The sequence below is a fragment of the Vicugna pacos genome, chromosome 5, assembly GCF_048564905.1.
Source record: "Vicugna pacos chromosome 5, VicPac4, whole genome shotgun sequence".
Taxonomy (NCBI): domain Eukaryota; kingdom Metazoa; phylum Chordata; class Mammalia; order Artiodactyla; family Camelidae; genus Vicugna; species Vicugna pacos.
In genome coordinates, this window is record NC_132991.1 from 48,196,407 (window position 1) to 48,203,544 (window position 7,138).

At 42.2% G+C, this 7,138-nt stretch overlaps 1 long non-coding RNA gene across 1 annotated transcript in view; it reads left to right on the forward strand.

Moving 5' to 3' along the window:
- Nucleotides 1–6,513, forward strand: part of LOC140696617 (uncharacterized) — a 106,256-nt gene extending 99,743 nt beyond the window's left edge. Inside the window, exons 2-3 of the long non-coding RNA XR_012073120.1 lie at nt 2,186–2,258; nt 6,305–6,513. This is a non-coding gene — a long non-coding RNA (uncharacterized lncRNA). The remainder of the gene's footprint in view (nt 1–2,185; nt 2,259–6,304) is intronic.
- The last annotated feature ends 625 nt before the right edge of the window (nt 6,514–7,138 follow it).

Consider the following 7,138-nt stretch of genomic DNA (forward strand, 5'->3'; position numbering starts at 1 on the left):
CATGAATCACTGTTTCCATACAAAAGTGTTTCATTCTTTTAACGGGAGCTATCAATTGTACTGGCCGATTTTTTTTTTAAGTATCAAAATTTGATTCTGGCTTATACTCATTTATTACAAATAAGAAAAAAAGTCTTCTGTAGAATGAACCAGAAAGGTATTCTGTGGATCAAAGGGCAGACTTGCATCCTTTTTATGGTTCTAATGTGTCTCAATGGTTTGATCTGTCATGGGCAGCCCCAGTGGCCAAGGAAGCTTCTTCAGCAGCTGACAGCTCTCACTTGGCTCAGAAGTGTTTTCATTTGTTAATTAGAAGCATTTATTTTAGTGTCCATGTGTTCCTGTTGTGTGTGTGAGAACGCAGTTTCTGAGCCCTGAGACTCAGCATGGTGGAATAATGTAGTGTTAGGTACTATCTCCTGGCAGAGTCATTTGCTATTTGTGTCAATGGTTTCAGCCCCCATTGTGCCCAGTGCTAACCAGCGCTTTATGAGACTGTCTTCCTGTGGGAGTTGGAGCAATGGCTCTAAGAATCTAAAGGGGACAAACAGGCTGGGCGGAAAGGAAGTGGCCTCCAGTGAAGATGCCTGGCCTCTCCCTTAGTCAGGCCTTTCTGCTTTGCCTGCCTCCATGACCCGTGGAGTGGTGAGTTTGGCCTCGGGCCAGAGGGAAGAGCCAGCGTGGAGGCCAAGGTGGCAGAATCCCACATCTCTCACAGTTTCTCTGCCTCACTTAATCGCTTACCATGAGCAAGCTGAAAAAAACCAACCCCCCCAATCGACCTTGGACTGTACAACTCATGGCTCAAGCTCATATAGCTCTTTGAAGAAAGAAAATGACTCCTGGATACTAAGGTTATTGGAATTAGTAACTGTACATTTTTCCCCAAGACTTCTTTAATTTGGTCATTGATACCCATAAATATACCCTAGAGAACATGAACAAAATACAATTCCTGCCTTCAAAAACCTTAGAATTGAAAATCATAACAAAAATACATAGCCCTCTCACAGTCTGTCAGTCTTAATTCATCTGTATGTCGCACTGCTCCAGGGAGGATGGGAGCGTGGGGAACAGGTGTACGTCCCTCACAACGGGCTTAGTAACAGCGGGTCCTGGGGCACATTGATACGCCGGCAGCACTGTCGGCCTTGACTTTCACTGACTTACACGTCAGTGCAAGATTGCTGGTGCGTCTTGTGTATATTGCCATCAACAAGTGATTGTGATATTTTTTTCTTCATGATCAAGTATAAAAATGATTTACTTTCTCAAATTTTTCTTACAAAATAAAATAATACCCTACAAACCAGGTTTCGATCATTTCCTATAGCAATTAGCTTTGTTTTCTTCTTGAATCCAAGAGTGAATTTTGTCTCCTGAATGAATGAACAAGTAGATTGTAGCTGGTACGGGGATCGGCCCACCTGGAACTAACAGACTTCCCATTCACTCTGAGAGTGAATAGAAGCTTGGGCAAGTATCCTCACAGTTTGGCCTTAAAGACGTGGAATCTTGGCCTCTGGGCTCTGTGGCTGCTTCTTTGGCTAACCTTTAACAATAGCTAACAATTGTTGAGTATGTTCCACATCCAAGCTTCACTGGCGCTTCATTTGCAGGATCTCATCCGGTACGTGCAATGGTCCTTTGAATTAGGTATTGTTATTCTCTCCTTTTACAAAAGAGAAAACTGGGACTTAGCCAGGCTAGGCAGCCTTTCAAGGCTACACACACAGTAGATTGGACACTTGCCTATGGACTAGTTTCCTTTGGGTCAGATGCTCACCCTGGCTCCAAAAGTCCCTTCACGGATCCCACCCTGACTGCTTCCAGACAGCACAATGCTAACCTCTTCCGCATCCTCCCTCATCGAGGGTTCACGTCACTAAGTTCCCCGTGGGGATGATTCTCTCAGTCCTCCAGTGACAGCTGCACTTCCCTTAGAATTCAGAAAGCAGTGATTTCCTGGACTGGCCTTTACCATCCCAGCAAGCCGGTTAGCTACTGTCCTTGGTAGGCGAGCTGGGAACATGACCGATGAGGGCCGTCTGCTCCAGGAATAAACAAACTCTTCATTATTCCATTAGCTATTTTCCATTTCCTGCTAAGCCTCACAATTTATTAGCACTATTTAGGTTAATGTATGACTGTATTATTTTACATGTTTACTTTATTTTCTTCACAGGATGACATACTTAGGTGTTCAGATCCTCTGCATGGTTTTTTGAAGGCAGAATCGGATAACTCTCCCAGCATTGGTAAGACCACTGGTGACTAATTCCTCTTTGTGGAGCCCCTTCTCTCAGGGGCTGAGAAGAGCTGATCTCGTGGCCACTGTGAATCAAGTAGGTTTGAAATGCAATGTTGCACCAGGGGACACCTTTCCCCTCGCTTCTCAGTCATCCTGCTTGGAAGGTAAAGCTTGCAGGGTGCAGCGCACGACAAGACCCCTGGCGCCCCTATCTCCATCCCTCCCCCGTGGAAGGGTTTTCCGAAAATCAGAAAAGCCATGTGAGTGGTTTCTGTTCAGCTGTCCTGACTATGAGGAAGAGACTCTCACTTTTTCACAGAAAAGGCATTTCCTGCAGGCTCCCACATGGGGGGGCAGCAGGGTCCGGGGGTGGGGGGGCACGGGAGGGCCTCTTCTGGCCGTTCCTCTCTCACTCTGTTTCTCACACACAAGTGACACGGTCTTGACCGCAGGGTTATCTGTTCACTGTGACGTTGCTGTCCACCTGGCACCTGCCTGCTCTGTCCGCACTGACTGGCTTCTTCCTTCGCCATCCTCCAGGGTTTAGAGAATGGTGGCTCAGAAGCTAAATGTGGCCTGAAGATGTGCTTTATTTGGCCAGGTCGATGTTTAGACCAAGCTTCAGATTTGAATGTTTTTGGCAAAGCATGCATTTTTGTTATAGAGTGGCAAATTTACACATTGACTTTATTCAGAGGAAGGCATTTGAGTTTGTGCCCACTGCACTATGTTTATATGTATTTCATATTTTCTGTACCTCCTTCTGTTTAGCCACAATTTTTACTGTCTCTTAACTTTAACGTTGTTTTTCTATGACTCTGAATGCCCTCGACCCCATACAAACAATATGCTCTGTAACCTTTTTATAAACTTTTATTGCTAACCTCGTTTGTTCTGTTTATCTCCATTTACATTCTTGAGAAAGAATCTTCCTACACCATTACTACTTTAATAGGTCAGTCCAAGTTATCTCTCCTGACATCTTTATTATAAGTGGGAAAGTACTTTGTAACTTGTACAACGGTATACAAATGTCCAGTGTTCATTATTATTATTGTTGTTATATGGCAGCGTATATTAGGGTCATACAGATAGATCCAACTATCAAAAAAATTATCTTCTGGCACATGTGATGATTTATTGCTTTGGAGTTTATCCAAAGACCTTAGCTAAGAAACACAGCAGTTAAGCTATGGACCAGTTTTCTCGTTCATGTGAACATACCCGTGGATCCTCTCTAAGCATCTATAGGGGAATAATCTCAGATGCAGACAAATGGCTCAGATTCTTGGGTGAGTGATGTAGTCTATAGGCACAGTCAAGGCATCCTGGAGAGACCTGGACAGGAACAGTTCATTCAGGATTACCCTGAAAACAGGTTTTCATTTTTGGATACCCCAAAGCCATCAGTATTGAAAAATGTGGTGTGATCTTTACTTATGCTTATAAACTTGGCCCTTTCCTCATCTTTGATACACCCACCCTCTTTAATACCATGGTAATTTGCCTGTTTTATTCTGCTCCAACCTCTCCTGCTCACACAGTCTCCAATTAAAACTAAAACACAAAAGACAAAATAAGGGGAAGTAGAAGCTCCTTCATTTCCTGCAAGTTTTGGGCATGCAGACTAGATATAATTCTCAATGTCTCCTTTTATAGAGATGAGACAACCATTATCAGAGAAGCCAAAGTACTAGATTGGAAGATTTTGTAAATATTTAGACTTAACTAATAAAGTAGCATATGTTTACAAAGAACATAGTCTTGGAGATCTCATAACTAGAACTAATTAAGGTTGGTAATTAACTTTAGAAAGAACCCAAAAGCAAAGAAAACAATTAGACAAATGATCTCTTAGTCTAGAAGTTACAAGATGTTAAAAATGCTTATGACTCAGCCAAATATCTCTTAAGCTTCCTACTGGAAACCTGACAGGCTAGATCCTAGCCCGTGTGCTGTTTCTTTTGGTCTACTTCACAGGGATGTCATGAAGATAAAAGACACATCAAGCATTCAGGAAGAGGTGCTATATATGCCCAAGGTATCATTAGCATTATTCCCATTACCTGCTGTGGAAGGCCTTTTTCTTCAAGGATGCAGTGGCATAGGAGCCATTTATAAAAAACCCAAGGAGTAAAAATAAACAATAAAACAAGACAAACAAAACAAACAGCAATCCCCTTGACAGCTGGAGTGCCCAGCCAAGCGTCCTTTGGTGGCTGTGGGAGCTCTGCCCTTGGAAAGGCTGCACAGGGCTGAGCACAGAGCTGAAGAGCAGCACTGCAAGGGAACCACATCAGGCTGACCACTGTGCGTGTGCGTGTGCGTGTGCATGTGCGTGTGCGTGTGCGTGTGTATAAAACCCTTCTGAGAACCACAAAACAGCTCAGAGAGCCTTAACATGAGAAGTACTGGGTCTCTGTGGATGCCAAGAATTGTAAGGGGACACTGCCAACTGCTCAGTTGCAGATCTTCAGATAGTAATGCCTTCGTGTGAATTTCTCTCTCTCTCTCTCTCTCTCTCTCTCTCTTCTCTCTCTCTCTTCCCCTCTTTCTCCCTTTCCTCCCCTCTCTCCTTCTTTCTTTCTGTCATATCACATTCTTGTCTTTGGCTGAATTTGTCATCTATTAAGATCTAATTTTTACATGATTTGCTGCCAGGCCAGTGTATTCACTTGGTGTGATAGACTGTTTGTTCCTCACCGAGTTCTGTCTTAAAACCTAATCACCAGCTTGACGGTATTTGGAAGTAGGGCCTTTGAGAGGTAATTTGGTCATGAGAGTGGTGCCATCATGAATGGGGTTTGTGCCCTTATGAAAAAGAACCCAGAGATCCCCTCATCCCTTCTACCACCCGAGGACGCAGTGAGAAGTCCACCCTCTGTGAACTAGGAAGTGGGCTCTCACCAGACACCAAACCTGCCAGGACCTTGGTCTTGGACTTTCTACTCTCCAGAACTACAAGAAATAAATATTTGTTGTTTAATCCACCCAGTCCTTGGTATTTTTTTAATAGCTGCCTGGACTAAGGCAGTATCCAAAAGCAGAGTCTGAGACAAGAACATGCGTGCAGGGGGTGTCTTTGGAGGTGATTCCAGGGATCAGGGGTGAGAACCAGGGAGCATGAAATAGGGAGGAAAAACCGACCAAAGGTGCCTTATGAAATTGCTTCCTGCAGCAGTCATCTGGGACTGGATTTTCCCAAAACCTTCTGAGGCTATAGAATGTTTGTCAGAATTGCTCTCAATGAAAAGCACTGACAACGAAACACATTTATCCATCAGCTCTCATCCCTGGTTGAGTAGGGATTACTCCAGCTGCTGTTGCATGTAACTCAAGCAGTCTTCTCCAGGTGTGGTTCCCAAGAATCTCAGGGCAGAAAAGCAAGCCCTTTAACTGAGGTGCTGTTAACAGAAGGGGCCCACAGAGGCTCTAGGGACGGCTGCTGCAGTGGCTGGTAACAGAGGTGCGGCCGGCAGGCTATGAGATGATCCCGAGGGAGTCTGACATGCCAGGTCTTCCTCAGTCTGCTTTTGTGTAATTGACTTATGTTAATTTAATAGACAAATTGACATTTATTCTTCTTAAATTTCATAGTATTGATTTTTGCCCAGCAATTTTGCCTAGAGAATATTTTAAGTATCTTGCTTCCTTCACTGACAATTGTGCTAATCCTTGTCAGTTTTGGCTGGCCAGTTAGGTGGTTCAGAGCTTTGGATGTGGAGTCAACTGACCTGGACTCAAATCCCAGCTCCATTGCCAAATAGCAATGTGAACTTGGAGAAGTTACTTAACTTTTCCCATCTATAAATTGGAGATAATTACAGTACCTACATCACAGAATTATTGTTCTAAAGATTAAATGAAACAGTCAGTGTAAAACAATTAGCCCAGTGTGTGGATCATAAAAGTAAGCATTTAATAAATATAAACCATTTTTTTAAGTCTGATGAGTGCAATTTCACACCTTTGCCTAAGTCATTGGTAAAGTTATTGAATAAAAAATATTCAAATGAAGAACTCAACAGCGATTTTTCTGAACCTTCCCTTTAGGTTAATATCAGTCCACGGGATCACAAACTCTCAGCTTTTAGAGTCCAACCATCCGTCTTATGCTTGGGTTCATCGCAAGAGATGACTTCAGTTGCTTTGATGAATGAAAGGAAGGCTACATCTACATGCCATGGACCCAGTGCTGGTCCATCAGCTATTACTGGCCCACAATGAGATATGTACAGAAAGAGAGTAAGTGGGTACAGATTTCTTTTAGCAATTTGACATTGCCTTGACAACCAAATGCATGGTCAATGGACTCATTTCATTGAACAGTAAATAGTTCAGATCGAGGAGGGTTGAACTTGTCAGGTGACTCTTAGAAAGTGAGCAGTAGGACTGTGTTTAATGTGTGATATTTTAAGATTAATTTGTCAACTGTAACTCAAAAATTTTAAAGACAGAATCCCTGTCTTTCATCAAAAATTAATTTAAATTTAACTATAACTTTACAGAATATGTAGTTGGAACTGGTTACTGATAAGGAATTGGAAAATTTTGCACATGGAGTATCACTTGCTTCATTTCGGAAAAAGTTAAAAATGAATATCCTGCTTTGTCTTTGTTCCCATAAATACATCTCTGTAAGACCGATTTCTCCATTTTAAGTATTATTAAAACATAGAAACAGTTTTGATATACATTTTCCTCTATGAATAGTATTGTCATCAATCTATCCTAGATTAGATAACTTAACAAGCAAGAAGCAAACTCATCCATCACATTAAAATTAAATATTGATATACAAATTGTCCATTAAAGGGTATATATAGATGTTTAATATAGGAATTTATTCCACTTATAATTTCATGTTATGATGGCAGAATTACAAAA